At 46.6% G+C, this 15,006-nt stretch overlaps 9 non-coding genes and 1 pseudogene across 9 annotated transcripts; all 10 read left to right on the forward strand.

Moving 5' to 3' along the window:
• The first annotated feature begins 720 nt into the window (after positions 1 to 720).
• On the forward strand, positions 721 to 911 carry LOC141157964 (U2 spliceosomal RNA). Its single transcript, XR_012248002.1, has one exon. It is a non-coding gene; the product is annotated as a U2 spliceosomal RNA (small nuclear RNA).
• Positions 912 to 2,030: 1,119 nt separating this feature from the next.
• On the forward strand, positions 2,031 to 2,221 carry LOC141157965 (U2 spliceosomal RNA). The gene has a single exon (XR_012248003.1). It is a non-coding gene; the product is annotated as a U2 spliceosomal RNA (small nuclear RNA).
• Positions 2,222 to 3,336: 1,115 nt separating this feature from the next.
• Positions 3,337 to 3,527, forward strand: LOC141157966 (U2 spliceosomal RNA). Its single transcript, XR_012248004.1, has one exon. It is a non-coding gene; the product is annotated as a U2 spliceosomal RNA (small nuclear RNA).
• Positions 3,528 to 4,645: 1,118 nt separating this feature from the next.
• Positions 4,646 to 4,836, forward strand: LOC141157967 (U2 spliceosomal RNA). The gene has a single exon (XR_012248005.1). It is a non-coding gene; the product is annotated as a U2 spliceosomal RNA (small nuclear RNA).
• A 1,117-nt stretch (positions 4,837 to 5,953) lies between these two features.
• On the forward strand, positions 5,954 to 6,144 carry LOC141157968 (U2 spliceosomal RNA). Its single transcript, XR_012248006.1, has one exon. It is a non-coding gene; the product is annotated as a U2 spliceosomal RNA (small nuclear RNA).
• Positions 6,145 to 7,261: 1,117 nt separating this feature from the next.
• Positions 7,262 to 7,452, forward strand: LOC141157969 (U2 spliceosomal RNA). The gene has a single exon (XR_012248007.1). It is a non-coding gene; the product is annotated as a U2 spliceosomal RNA (small nuclear RNA).
• Positions 7,453 to 8,569: 1,117 nt separating this feature from the next.
• Positions 8,570 to 8,760, forward strand: LOC141157970 (U2 spliceosomal RNA). Its single transcript, XR_012248008.1, has one exon. It is a non-coding gene; the product is annotated as a U2 spliceosomal RNA (small nuclear RNA).
• A 1,116-nt stretch (positions 8,761 to 9,876) lies between these two features.
• LOC141159529 (U2 spliceosomal RNA) lies at positions 9,877 to 10,067 on the forward strand. Its single transcript, XR_012249534.1, has one exon. It is a non-coding gene; the product is annotated as a U2 spliceosomal RNA (small nuclear RNA).
• Positions 10,068 to 11,183: 1,116 nt separating this feature from the next.
• On the forward strand, positions 11,184 to 11,275 carry LOC141160434 (U2 spliceosomal RNA; annotated as a pseudogene).
• Positions 11,276 to 12,064: 789 nt separating this feature from the next.
• Positions 12,065 to 12,247, forward strand: LOC141160132 (U2 spliceosomal RNA). The gene has a single exon (XR_012250107.1). It is a non-coding gene; the product is annotated as a U2 spliceosomal RNA (small nuclear RNA).
• The last annotated feature ends 2,759 nt before the right edge of the window (positions 12,248 to 15,006 follow it).

Below are 15,006 nucleotides of genomic sequence, written 5' to 3' on the forward strand. Positions count from 1 at the left end.
CCTTTTAAACTCACCTGAGCTAACAGGTATGTGAGCTGGTTACTCTGCTGCGCTTAAAATTTCTTTTTTGGTTTGCTACAATGCCTTTTCTGAAACGTTGTCTCCCTCTGCTGGAACACTGACTTCTTTCATTTAATGCCTGCAGACTATAAAAGAGAAACCAACCCAAAAAGTTTGGTTGATTAGTCTGTGGCATTCTTTTAAACTGTTGCTTATGGCGGTCTCTGTGAGCTTCTCAGTGACATTCAGCCATCCAGGTATCCCGCCTGCAGTAGACGGAATGTGGCAATGGAACGCTGGCTGCGCGTGTCATAATAGGCTCTGAGCCTTTATATACCTGCGCACAGCAGCAGCCACCTTCAGTCTGCTGCTGGACAGCCAGCAGCAGCAGCAGGAGAGGTAATTAATCAGCAACCCTCCTGCTAAGGGTAGACAGCTGCTCGTTCCACCCCCCCCCCCCGCCTTAATTGGTTCTCCTCCCTTCCAACGGTGTTGAGGCGGGTGGGAACAGCCGGGGGTTGAGGGTACTGTGCTAAAAGAGGTGGAGTTATGCAGATCTAAAACGCGTGGATTGCAGCAGCAGCAAGCCGAAAAGTGCAGGCATGTGAGGGATCTAGAGGTTGACAGCATGTCTTCTTAACGGGAGTCCAGGTGGCCATCTCCACAAATGGACTTTTCAGAATCCTTGGGTGGCACCGTAGTCGGAAACCAATTCTGGTTATCGCTTCTCGGCCTTTTGGCTAAGATCAAGTGTAGTATCTGTTCTTATCAGTTTAATATCTGATACGTCCCCTATCTGGGGACCATATATTAAATGGATTTTTAGAACAGGGAGATGGAAAAAGAGCTTGCTCTGTCCACTCCACGCATTGACCTGGTATTGCAGTATCTCCAGGACCGGTGCACCCCTTCTTTAATGCAGTTTCTAAAATCAGAAAGAATTGAATTCAATGCTTTTTGTTCATTTGGCTTGTTTGTCGGATTTTGGGATGGACTCTTTGGCTTTGCTTTTCTTCTCCTCATTGGATTTTTCATGTTAAAAGTTGCAGAAGCCAGATGACAAGCTCATTTTGGTTCAACTTCAGCAACTGTGCATTGCATTGCCATGTAATGTAATGCAATGCTATCTATCTAGCTCTCCCTCTATACTTCCTTTTGGATAAACAGACATATTAGGCAAGCATTTTGGAGCTTTCACCTAAATAACTACAGGTGGTGAGATAAGCTGCACAATATAATTGACCTTTCAGTATATTGTTGCACACACACCATCTATTTAGCAAATGCCCTTGTTATCAACAGCAGCCTTTTAAACTCACCTGAGCTAACAGGTATGTGAGCTGGTTACTCTGCTGCGCTTAAAATTTCTTTTTTGGTTTGCTACAATGCCTTTTCTGAAACGTTGTCTCCCTCTGCTGGAACACTGACTTCTTTCATTTAATGCCTGCAGACTATAAAAGAGAAACCAACCCAAAAAGTTTGGTTGATTAGTCTGTGGCATTCTTTTAAACTGTTGCTTATGGCGGTCTCTGTGAGCTTCTCAGTGACATTCAGCCATCCAGGTATCCCGCCTGCAGTAGACGGAATGTGGCAATGGAACGCTGGCTGCACGTGTCATAATAGGCTCTGAGCCTTTATATACCTGCGCACAGCAGCAGCCACCTTCAGTCTGCTGCTGGACAGCCAGCAGCAGCAGCAGCAGGAGAGGTAATTAATCAGCAACCCTCCTGCTAAGGGTAGACAGCTGCTCGTTCCACCCCCCCCCCCCCCGCCTTAATTGGTTCTCCTCCCTTCCAACGGTGTTGAGGCGGGTGGGAACAGCCGGGGGTTGAGGGTACTGTGCTAAAAGAGGTGGAGTTATGCAGATCTAAAACGCGTGGATTGCAGCAGCAGCAAGCCGAAAAGTGCAGGCATGTGAGGGATCTAGAGGTTGACAGCATGTCTTCTTAACGGGAGTCCAGGTGGCCATCTCCACAAATGGACTTTTCAGAATCCTTGGGTGGCACCGTAGTCGGAAACCAATTCTGGTTATCGCTTCTCGGCCTTTTGGCTAAGATCAAGTGTAGTATCTGTTCTTATCAGTTTAATATCTGATACGTCCCCTATCTGGGGACCATATATTAAATGGATTTTTAGAACAGGGAGATGGAAAAAGAGCTTGCTCTGTCCACTCCACGCATTGACCTGGTATTGCAGTATCTCCAGGACCGGTGCACCCCTTCTTTAATGCAGTTTCTAAAATCAGAAAGAATTGAATTCAATGCTTTTTGTTCATTTGGCTTGTTTGTCGGATTTTGGGATGGACTCTTTGGCTTTGCTTTTCTTCTCCTCATTGGATTTTTCATGTTAAAAGTTGCAGAAGCCAGATGACAAGCTCATTTTGGTTCAACTTCAGCAACTGTGCATTGCATTGCCATGTAATGTAATGCAATGCTATCTATCTAGCTCTCCCTCTATACTTCCTTTTGGATAAACAGACATATTAGGCAAGCATTTTGGAGCTTTCACCTAAATAACTACAGGTGGTGAGATAAGCTGCACAATATAATTGACCTTTCAGTATATTGTTGCACACACACCATCTATTTAGCAAATGCCCTTGTTATCAACAGCAGCCTTTTAAACTCACCTGAGCTAACAGGTATGTGAGCTGGTTACTCTGCTGCGCTTAAAATTTCTTTTTTGGTTTGCTACAATGCCTTTTCTGAAACGTTGTCTCCCTCTGCTGGAACACTGACTTCTTTCATTTAATGCCTGCAGACTATAAAAGAGAAACCAACCCAAAAAGTTTGGTTGATTAGTCTGTGGCATTCTTTTAAACTGTTGCTTATGGCGGTCTCTGTGAGCTTCTCAGTGACATTCAGCCATCCAGGTATCCCGCCTGCAGTAGACGGAATGTGGCAATGGAACGCTGGCTGCGCGTGTCATAATAGGCTCTGAGCCTTTATATACCTGCGCACAGCAGCAGCCACCTTCAGTCTGCTGCTGGACAGCCAGCAGCAGCAGCAGCATGAGAGGTAATTAATCAGCAACCCTCCTGCTAAGGGTAGACAGCTGCTCGTTCCACCCCCCCCCCGCCTTAATTGGTTCTCCTCCCTTCCAACGGTGTTGAGGCGGGTGGGAACAGCCGGGGGTTGAGGGTACTGTGCTAAAAGAGGTGGAGTTATGCAGATCTAAAACGCGTGGATTGCAGCAGCAGCAAGCCGAAAAGTGCAGGCATGTGAGGGATCTAGAGGTTGACAGCATGTCTTCTTAACGGGAGTCCAGGTGGCCATCTCCACAAATGGACTTTTCAGAATCCTTGGGTGGCACCGTAGTCGGAAACCAATTCTGGTTATCGCTTCTCGGCCTTTTGGCTAAGATCAAGTGTAGTATCTGTTCTTATCAGTTTAATATCTGATACGTCCCCTATCTGGGGACCATATATTAAATGGATTTTTAGAACAGGGAGATGGAAAAAGAGCTTGCTCTGTCCACTCCACGCATTGACCTGGTATTGCAGTATCTCCAGGACCGGTGCACCCCTTCTTTAATGCAGTTTCTAAAATCAGAAAGAATTGAATTCAATGCTTTTTGTTCATTTGGCTTGTTTGTCGGATTTTGGGATGGACTCTTTGGCTTTGCTTTTCTTCTCCTCATTGGATTTTTCATGTTAAAAGTTGCAGAAGCCAGATGACAAGCTCATTTTGGTTCAACTTCAGCAACTGTGCATTGCATTGCCATGTAATGTAATGCAATGCTATCTATCTAGCTCTCCCTCTATACTTCCTTTTGGATAAACAGACATATTAGGCAAGCATTTTGGAGCTTTCACCTAAATAACTACAGGTGGTGAGATAAGCTGCACAATATAATTGACCTTTCAGTATATTGTTGCACACACACCATCTATTTAGCAAATGCCCTTGTTATCAACAGCAGCCTTTTAAACTCACCTGAGCTAACAGGTATGTGAGCTGGTTACTCTGCTGCGCTTAAAATTTCTTTTTTGGTTTGCTACAATGCCTTTTCTAAAACGTTGTCTCCCTCTGCTGGAACACTGACTTCTTTCATTTAATGCCTGCAGACTATAAAAGAGAAACCAACCCAAAAAGTTTGGTTGATTAGTCTGTGGCATTCTTTTAAACTGTTGCTTATGGCGGTCTCTGTGAGCTTCTCAGTGACATTCAGCCATCCAGGTATCCCGCCTGCAGTAGACGGAATGTGGCAATGGAACGCTGGCTGCGCGTGTCATAATAGGCTCTGAGCCTTTATATACCTGCGCACAGCAGCAGCCACCTTCAGTCTACTGCTGGACAGCCAGCAGCAGCAGCAGCAGGAGAGGTAATTAATCAGCAACCCTCCTGCTAAGGGTAGACAGCTGCTCGTTCCACCCCCCCCCCCCCGCCTTAATTGGTTCTCCTCCCTTCCAACGGTGTTGAGGCGGGTGGGAACAGCCGGGGGTTGAGGGTACTGTGCTAAAAGAGGTGGAGTTATGCAGATCTAAAACGCGTGGATTGCAGCAGCAGCAAGCCGAAAAGTGCAGGCATGTGAGGGATCTAGAGGTTGACAGCATGTCTTCTTAACGGGAGTCCAGGTGGCCATCTCCACAAATGGACTTTTCAGAATCCTTGGGTGGCACCGTAGTCGGAAACCAATTCTGGTTATCGCTTCTCGGCCTTTTGGCTAAGATCAAGTGTAGTATCTGTTCTTATCAGTTTAATATCTGATACGTCCCCTATCTGGGGACCATATATTAAATGGATTTTTAGAACAGGGAGATGGAAAAAGAGCTTGCTCTGTCCACTCCACGCATTGACCTGGTATTGCAGTATCTCCAGGACCGGTGCACCCCTTCTTTAATGCAGTTTCTAAAATCAGAAAGAATTGAATTCAATGCTTTTTGTTCATTTGGCTTGTTTGTCGGATTTTGGGATGGACTCTTTGGCTTTGCTTTTCTTCTCCTCATTGGATTTTTCATGTTAAAAGTTGCAGAAGCCAGATGACAAGCTCATTTTGGTTCAACTTCAGCAACTGTGCATTGCATTGCCATGTAATGTAATGCAATGCTATCTATCTAGCTCTCCCTCTATACTTCCTTTTGGATAAACAGACATATTAGGCAAGCATTTTGGAGCTTTCACCTAAATAACTACAGGTGGTGAGATAAGCTGCACAATATAATTGACCTTTCAGTATATTGTTGCACACACACCATCTATTTAGCAAATGTCCTTGTTATCAACAGCAGCCTTTTAAACTCACCTGAGCTAACAGGTATGTGAGCTGGTTACTCTGCTGCGCTTAAAATTTCTTTTTTGGTTTGCTACAATGCCTTTTCTGAAACGTTGTCTCCCTCTGCTGGAACACTGACTTCTTTCATTTAATGCCTGCAGACTATAAAAGAGAAACCAACCCAAAAAGTTTGGTTGATTAGTCTGTGGCATTCTTTTAAACTGTTGCTTATGGCGGTCTCTGTGAGCTTCTCAGTGACATTCAGCCATCCAGGTATCCCGCCTGCAGTAGACGGAATGTGGCAATGGAACGCTGGCTGCGCGTGTCATAATAGGCTCTGAGCCTTTATATACCTGCGCACAGCAGCAGCCACCTTCAGTCTACTGCTGGACAGCCAGCAGCAGCAGCAGCAGGAGAGGTAATTAATCAGCAACCCTCCTGCTAAGGGTAGACAGCTGCTCGTTCCACCCCCCCCCCCGGCCTTAATTGGTTCTCCTCCCTTCCAACGGTGTTGAGGCGGGTGGGAACAGCCGGGGGTTGAGGGTACTGTGCTAAAAGAGGTGGAGTTATGCAGATCTAAAACGCGTGGATTGCAGCAGCAGCAAGCCGAAAAGTGCAGGCATGTGAGGGATCTAGAGGTTGACAGCATGTCTTCTTAACGGGAGTCCAGGTGGCCATCTCCACAAATGGACTTTTCAGAATCCTTGGGTGGCACCGTAGTCGGAAACCAATTCTGGTTATCGCTTCTCGGCCTTTTGGCTAAGATCAAGTGTAGTATCTGTTCTTATCAGTTTAATATCTGATACGTCCCCTATCTGGGGACCATATATTAAATGGATTTTTAGAACAGGGAGATGGAAAAAGAGCTTGCTCTGTCCACTCCACGCATTGACCTGGTATTGCAGTATCTCCAGGACCGGTGCACCCCTTCTTTAATGCAGTTTCTAAAATCAGAAAGAATTGAATTCAATGCTTTTTGTTCATTTGGCTTGTTTGTCGGATTTTGGGATGGACTCTTTGGCTTTGCTTTTCTTCTCCTCATTGGATTTTTCATGTTAAAAGTTGCAGAAGCCAGATGACAAGCTCATTTTGGTTCAACTTCAGCAACTGTGCATTGCATTGCCATGTAATGTAATGCAATGCTATCTATCTAGCTCTCCCTCTATACTTCCTTTTGGATAAACAGACATATTAGGCAAGCATTTTGGAGCTTTCACCTAAATAACTACAGGTGGTGAGATAAGCTGCACAATATAATTGACCTTTCAGTATATTGTTGCACACACACCATCTATTTAGCAAATGCCCTTGTTATCAACAGCAGCCTTTTAAACTCACCTGAGCTAACAGGTATGTGAGCTGGTTACTCTGCTGCGCTTAAAATTTCTTTTTTGGTTTGCTACAATGCCTTTTCTGAAACGTTGTCTCCCTCTGCTGGAACACTGACTTCTTTCATTTAATGCCTGCAGACTATAAAAGAGAAACCAACCCAAAAAGTTTGGTTGATTAGTCTGTGGCATTCTTTTAAACTGTTGCTTATGGCGGTCTCTGTGAGCTTCTCAGTGACATTCAGCCATCCAGGTATCCCGCCTGCAGTAGACGAAATGTGGCAATGGAACGCTGGCTGCGCGTGTCATAATAGGCTCTGAGCCTTTATATACCTGCGCACAGCAGCAGCCACCTTCAGTCTGCTGCTGGACAGCCAGCAGCAGCAGCAGCAGGAGAGGTAATTAATCAGCAACCCTCCTGCTAAGGGTAGACAGCTGCTCGTTCCACCCCCCCCCCCCGCCTTAATTGGTTCTCCTCCCTTCCAACGGTGTTGAGGCGTGTGGGAACAGCCGGGGGTTGAGGGTACTGTGCTAAAAGAGGTGGAGTTATGCAGATCTAAAACGCGTGGATTGCAGCAGCAGCAAGCCGAAAAGTGCAGGCATGTGAGGGATCTAGAGGTTGACAGCATGTCTTCTTAACGGGAGTCCAGGTGGCCATCTCCACAAATGGACTTTTCAGAATCCTTGGGTGGCACCGTAGTCGGAAACCAATTCTGGTTATCGCTTCTCGGCCTTTTGGCTAAGATCAAGTGTAGTATCTGTTCTTATCAGTTTAATATCTGATACGTCCCCTATCTGGGGACCATATATTAAATGGATTTTTAGAACAGGGAGATGGAAAAAGAGCTTGCTCTGTCCACTCCACGCATTGACCTGGTATTGCAGTATCTCCAGGACCGGTGCACCCCTTCTTTAATGCAGTTTCTAAAATCAGAAAGAATTGAATTCAATGCTTTTTGTTCATTTGGCTTGTTTGTCGGATTTTGGGATGGACTCTTTGGCTTTGCTTTTCTTCTCCTCATTGGATTTTTCATGTTAAAAGTTGCAGAAGCCAGATGACAAGCTCATTTTGGTTCAACTTCAGCAACTGTGCATTGCATTGCCATGTAATGTAATGCAATGCTATCTATCTAGCTCTCCCTCTATACTTCCTTTTGGATAAACAGACATATTAGGCAAGCATTTTGGAGCTTTCACCTAAATAACTACAGGTGGTGAGATAAGCTGCACAATATAATTGACCTTTCAGTATATTGTTGCACACACACCATCTATTTAGCAAATGCCCTTGTTATCAACAGCAGCCTTTTAAACTCACCTGAGCTAACAGGTATGTGAGCTGGTTACTCTGCTGCGCTTAAAATTTCTTTTTTGGTTTGCTACAATGCCTTTTCTGAAACGTTGTCTCCCTCTGCTGGAACACTGACTTCTTTCATTTAATGCCTGCAGACTATAAAAGAGAAACCAACCCAAAAAGTTTGGTTGATTAGTCTGTGGCATTCTTTTAAACTGTTGCTTATGGCGGTCTCTGTGAGCTTCTCAGTGACATTCAGCCATCCAGGTATCCCGCCTGCAGTAGACGGAATGTGGCAATGGAACGCTGGCTGCGCGTGTCATAATAGGCTCTGAGCCTTTATATACCTGCACACAGCAGCAGCCACCTTCAGTCTGCTGCTGGACAGCCAGCAGCAGCAGCAGCAGGAGAGGTAATTAATCAGCAACCCTCCTGCTAAGGGTAGACAGCTGCTCGTTCCGCCCCCCCCCCCCGCCTTAATTGGTTCTCCTCCCTTCCAACGGTGTTGAGGCGGGTGGGAACAGCCGGGGGTTGAGGGTACTGTGCTAAAAGAGGTGGAGTTATGCAGATCTAAAACGCGTGGATTGCAGCAGCAGCAAGCCGAAAAGTGCAGGCATGTGAGGGATCCAGAGGTTGACAGCATGTCTTCTTAACGGGAGTCCAGGTGGCCATCTCCACAAATGGACTTTTCAGAATCCTTGGGTGGCACCGTAGTCGGAAACCAATTCTGGTTATCGCTTCTCGGCCTTTTGGCTAAGATCAAGTGTAGTATCTGTTCTTATCAGTTTAATATCTGATACGTCCCCTATCTGGGGACCATATATTAAATGGATTTTTAGAACAGGGAGATGGAAAAAGAGCTTGCTCTGTCCACTCCACGCATTGACCTGGTATTGCAGTATCTCCAGGACCGGTGCACCCCTTCTTTAATGCAGTTTCTAAAATCAGAAATAATTGAATTCAATGCTTTTTGTTCATTTGGCTTGTTTGTCGGATTTTGGGATGGACTCTTTGGCTTTGCTTTTCTTCTCCTCATTGGATTTTTCATGTTAAAAGTTGCAGAAGCCAGATGACAAGCTCATTTTGGTTCAACTTCAGCAACTGTGCATTGCATTGCCATGTAATGTAATGCAATGCTATCTATCTAGCTCTCCCTCTATACTTCCTTTTGGATAAACAGACATATTAGGCAAGCATTTTGGAGCTTTCACCTAAATAACTACAGGTGGTGAGATAAGCTGCACAATATAATTGACCTTTCAGTATATTGTTGCACACACACCATCTATTTAGCAAATGCCCTTGTTATCAACAGCAGCCTTTTAAACTCACCTGAGCTAACAGGTATGTGAGCTGGTTACTCTGCTGCGCTTAAAATTTCTTTTTTGGTTTGCTACAATGCCTTTTCTGAAACGTTGTCTCCCTCTGCTGGAACACTGACTTCTTTCATTTAATGCCTGCAGACTATAAAAGAGAAACCAACCCAAAAAGTTTGGTTGATTAGTCTGTGGCATTCTTTTAAACTGTTGCTTATGGCGGTCTCTGTGAGCTTCTCAGTGACATTCAGCCATCCAGGTATCCCGCCTGCAGTAGACGGAATGTGGCAATGGAACGCTGGCTGCGCGTGTCATAATAGGCTCTGAGCCTTTATATACCTGCGCACAGCAGCAGCCACCTTCAGTCTGCTGCTGGACAGCCAGCAGCAGCAGCAGCAGGAGAAGTAATTAATCAGCAACCCTCCTGCTAAGGGTAGACAGCTGCTCGTTCCACCCCCCCCCCCGCCTTAATTGGTTCTCCTCCCTTCCAACGGTGTTGAGGCGGGTGGGAACAGCTGGGGGTTGAGGGTACTGTGCTAAAAGAGGTGGAGTTATGCAGATCTAAAACGCGTGGATTGCAGCAGCAGCAAGCCGAAAAGTGCAGGCATGTGAGGGATCTAGAGGTTGACAGCATGTCTTCTTAATGGGAGTCCAGGTGGCCATCTCCACAAATGGACTTTTCAGAATCCTTGGGTGGCACCGTAGTCGGAAACCAATTCTGGTTATCGCTTCTCGGCCTTTTGGCTAAGATCAAGTGTAGTATCTGTTCTTATCAGTTTAATATCTGATACGTCCCCTATCTGGGGACCATATATTAAATGGATTTTTAGAACAGGGAGATGGAAAAAGAGCTTGCTCTGTCCACTCCACGCATTGACCTGGTCTTGCAGTATCTCCAGGACCGGTGCACCCCTTCTTTAATGCAGTTTCTAAAATCAGAAAGAATTGAATTCAATGCTTTTTGTTCATTTGGCTTGTTTGTCGGATTTTGGGATGGACTCTTTGGCTTTGCTTTTCTTCTCCTCATTGGATTTTTCATGTTAAAAGTTGCAGAAGCCAGATGACAAGCTCATTTTGGTTCAACTTCAGCAACTGTGCATTGCATTGCCATGTAATGTAATGCAATGCTATCTATCTAGCTCTCCCTCTATACTTCCTTTTGGATAAACAGACATATTAGGCAAGCATTTTGGAGCTTTCACCTAAATAACTACAGGTGGTGAGATAAGCTGCACAATATAATTGACCTTTCAGTATATTGTTGCACACACACCATCTATTTAGCAAATGCCCTTGTTATCAACAGCAGCCTTTTAAACTCACCTGAGCTAACAGGTATGTGAGCTGGTTACTCTGCTGCGCTTAAAATTTCTTTTTTGGTTTGCTACAATGCCTTTTCTGAAACGTTGTCTCCCTCTGCTGGAACACTGACTTCTTTCATTTAATGCCTGCAGACTATAAAAGAGAAACCAACCCAAAAAGTTTGGTTGATTAGTCTGTGGCATTCTTTTAAACTGTTGCTTATGGCGGTCTCTGTGAGCTTCTCAGTGACATTCAGCCATCCAGGTATCCCGCCTGCAGTAGACGGAATGTGGCAATGGAACGCTGGCTGCGCGTGTCATAATAGGCTCTGAGCCTTTATATACCTGCGCACAGCAGCAGCCACCTTCAGTCTGCTGCTGGACAGCCAGCAGCAGCAGCAGGAGAGGTAATTAATCAGCAACCCTCCTGCTAAGGGTAGACAGCTGCTCGTTCCACCCCCCCCCCCCCCGCCTTAATTGGTTCTCCTCCCTTCCAACGGTGTTGAGACGGGTGGGAACAGCCGGGGGTTGAGGGTACTGTGCTAAAAGAGGTGGAGTTATGCAGATCTAAAACGCGTGGATTGCAGCAGCAGCAAGCCGAAAAGTGCAGGCATGTGAGGGATCTAGAGGTTGACAGCATGTCTTCTTAACGGGAGTCCAGGTGGCCATCTCCACAAATGGACTTTTCAGAATCCTTGGGTGGCACCGTAGTCGGAAACCAATTCTGGTTATCGCTTCTCGGCCTTTTGGCTAAGATCAAGTGTAGTATCTTTCGAAAAGGCGGTTTTGGATGTTGGCCGCCCTAGTAGATTGATACATTATGCACACTGGGGTTTAGGCGCTTGTTAGTACGCCAGGTGGCTAATATAGTCATCTGGTGGAAAGCATGGCCCCCCAGGATCGACGCCATTGGGCCGGGGAAGATCGAAAGCCCGAAGTGTGAAGTGCCCCAGGAGTGGTGACCCTGGGGTGCCTTAACTCACTGGGATTGGGAACCCCACTTGAGTTTATGGCACATTTGCACAAGCACTTCAAATTTTCTTTCTTCGCACACACCCTTATTCCGGGCCTTCTGGCCTTAGGATGGGGAATTTTTCAATTCCCGGTCGAAGGTCCGGGCAGTATTATACTGTGAAACCTTCACTATTTATTTAATTTCTTTGTCACTGTGTGTCCACTTATTCACGTGTGTCACGTCCTACTAGGATTTTGTCGGGATGCGGTTCCCTTACGGGTTCCTCTCTTGGCAGGTCTAGGGGGGGAGTGTGTGGCCATCAGGTTCCGCTCCCCCCTGAACCCCCCTGGCTCTCCTCTTTTGGGAGGAGAGCGTTGTTGGCTCCCCTCTTCCGGGAGGGGAGCACAGTCTTTGGCTCCCAGTGCCTTGCTCGGGTGAGAACTCGGGCAGGTGCTGGGGGTAAGATTGGGTCGCCTCTGGCTTCGGCTGGAGGTGGCTTTTTGTCCCTGTTCCTCGCTGTGGCCTTTTGGCTCGGAGGGACGGGGAATGGTTTGGGGGACCCTTCTCCTTTTGGAGAGGGTTTCAAGAAGACCAGCATCCTAGTGCACTTTTTTTGTGGCACTTGTCACTTTTTCAAGCGCACTCGGGTTTTGTACACGAATTCGGGCTTTCGATAAAAAAAAAAATCTGTTCTTATCAGTTTAATATCTGATACGTCCCCTATCTGGGGACCATATATTAAATGGATTTTTAGAACAGGGAGATGGAAAAAGAGCTTGCTCTGTCCACTCCACGCATTGACCTGGTATTGCAGTATCTCCAGGACCGGTGCACCCCTTCTTTAATGCAGTTTCTAAAATCAGAAAGAATTGAATTCAATGCTTTTTGTTCATTTGGCTTGTTTGTCGGATTTTGGGATGGACTCTTTGGCTTTGCTTTTCTTCTCCTCATTGGATTTTTCATGTTAAAAGTTGCAGAAGCCAGATGACAAGCTCATTTTGGTTCAACTTCAGCAACTGTGCATTGCATTGCCATGTAATGTAATGCAATGCTATCTATCTAGCTCTCCCTCTATACTTCCTTTTGGATAAACAGACATATTAGGCAAGCATTTTGGAGCTTTCACCTAAATAACTACAGGTGGTGAGATAAGCTGCACAATATAATTGACCTTTCAGTATATTGTTGCACACACACCATCTATTTAGCAAATGCCCTTGTTATCAACAGCAGCCTTTTAAACTCACCTGAGCTAACAGGTATGTGAGCTGGTTACTCTGCTGCGCTTAAAATTTCTTTTTTGGTTTGCTACAATGCCTTTTCTGAAACGTTGTCTCCCTCTGCTGGAACACTGACTTCTTTCATTTAATGCCTGCAGACTATAAAAGAGAAACCAACCCAAAAAGTTTGGTTGATTAGTCTGTGACATTCTTTTAAACTGTTGCTTATGGCGGTCTCTGTGAGCTTCTCAGTGACATTCAGCCATCCAGGTATCCCGCCTGCAGTAGACGGAATGTGGCAATGGAACGCTGGCTGCGCGTGTCATAATAGGCTCTGAGCCTTTATATACCTGCGCACAGCAGCAGCCACCTTCAGTCTGCTGCTGGACAGCCAGCAGCAGCAGCAGCAGGAGAGGTAATTAATCAGCAACCCTCCTGCTAAGGGTAGACAGCTGCTCGTTCCACCCCCCCCCCCGCCTTAATTGGTTCTCCTCCCTTCCAACGGTGTTGAGGCGGGTGGGAACAGCCGGGGGTTGAGGGTACTGTGCTAAAAGAGGTGGAGTTATGCAGATCTAAAACGCGTGGATTGCAGCAGCAGCAAGCCGAAAAGTGCAGGCATGTGAGGGATCTAGAGGTTGACAGCATGTCTTCTTAACGGGAGTCCAGGTGGCCATCTCCACAAATGGACTTTTCAGAATCCTTGGGTGGCACCGTAGTCGGAAACCAATTCTGGTTATCGCTTCTCGGCCTTTTGGCTAAGATCAAGTGCAGTATGCCTGGTCTGGTCATTTAAAGGCTAGTACAGCTATGCTTTACTAAAAGGAGTGGTGGAGAGAGAAGGCGAACCTGGAAAGGATGGGAGTAGTTGTCCACTTCGCAGGGACCGGGGATGCCTGGGTCCGTAATGGTTTCAGGATCGAGGTCGCGCAGGAGAAGAGAATGCATTTTTCATTGGGATACCTGGTCAATATGGTGCTTTATGACATACTGAAGGTAAAGAAGGAGGAGATCGTATGCCTGCAGGAATTCAGGAGAGAGGGACGGTATGTGCTTGTTTTTTCTTCTGTTGGTGCATGCCAGAACCTGTACAGAGCCCTCAGGGAAAATGCTGACAATGACTTGCTTTCAGGACTTACTTTCACAGTCCTTTATTCCAGAGGGGACATACCCTTAGTGGTTTTCATGCATAATCCCTTTGTCCCCCTGGAAGAAATAGCGGATTTCCTTAAAAGACATTGTTCCTATGTACAGTATGCCCACAGAGTAGTTAGCATGGAGTCTGGACTGTGGACTGGGAAGCACAAGTTCTTTGTCCGTTTTGGGATAGACCCTCAGGGCCCTGGGGGTTTCCACTATCCCCCTTTAAATTTCAGCATTGGCAGGAATAATGGATATTTATTTTTCCCTGAAGCCCCCTTTTACTGCCGCAAATGTAACTCCTATGGCCACATGCAGGAGAACTGCCCTGAAGCAATGCTCTGCAGAAAATGTAATCTACCTGGGCACCGTGCAAAGGACTGCCCCAACCCTGTTGTATGTAATGGCTGTGGGGAGTCTGGACATGTGTACAGGGATTGCAGGGCACGCACTGGTGGAGCCAGGCTGTATGCCCAGGTTGCCTCTGCCAGCCCTGTAATGCCTGGTAGCAATGCTCTGCAGCAGAGCCGACCTCATGGAGCTGACTCCATTGTCAGCGAAGAGTTACTTGCCTCCTCAGCTGCAGGTAATCAGCTGCCCTCAGGCAATCAGCTGCTGAATCTCACACCTGTGAGTGCTGCCGTCCCTGTGACTCAGAGCGCTCCAGCAGCAGCCTCTGTATCTGCAGTGAGAGCGGGAGGCGGAGCTACGGAGCCAGTGACGTTGGAGGGGGCGGAGCTAGACATGGAGCTCAGCGAGCAGCTCCCAGTACTTGTGTCTGCCTGTGGTGAAGGAGATGTGGAGGAGGCACTGAGCAGAACGCCCCATGTCTCCTGGGACAAGCTGCAGGCAGATGATGAGGAGGAGCAGAGTGTCAGTGCCAGTGGCACTAAGTGTGAAATAAAGGAGCAGGGGGATTTCACAGCAGCAGCAAGGTCCTCTGAAGAGACCAGGGGGAATGCTGTGAAGAAACCCCGCCTCGCTTATCATTATGCAGATGAGGGCAGTGAAAGTCCCATGAGTGAGCGGGCTTATCCAGACTTGGTTTTCTCCCCTGATTGCGATTTTTTAGAGGGGGTTCCTGCCCTCACCTGTTACCAGTCCGGCTGCCAGCCCCCAGAAGGACAAGGCTGATACAGAAATGGGGGACATGTAGAAATCTCCATAAGAAAGTTCTGATATGGCTTCCAAAGCTTCACTTAATGTCCTATCCTTAAATGTGAGGCAGATGAAATCTAAAG

This window comes from Phyllobates terribilis, unplaced genomic scaffold, assembly GCF_046119375.1.
Source record: "Phyllobates terribilis strain yellow unplaced genomic scaffold, ASM4611937v1 Scaffold_8__6_contigs__length_399053987, whole genome shotgun sequence".
NCBI lineage: Eukaryota > Metazoa > Chordata > Amphibia > Anura > Dendrobatidae > Phyllobates > Phyllobates terribilis.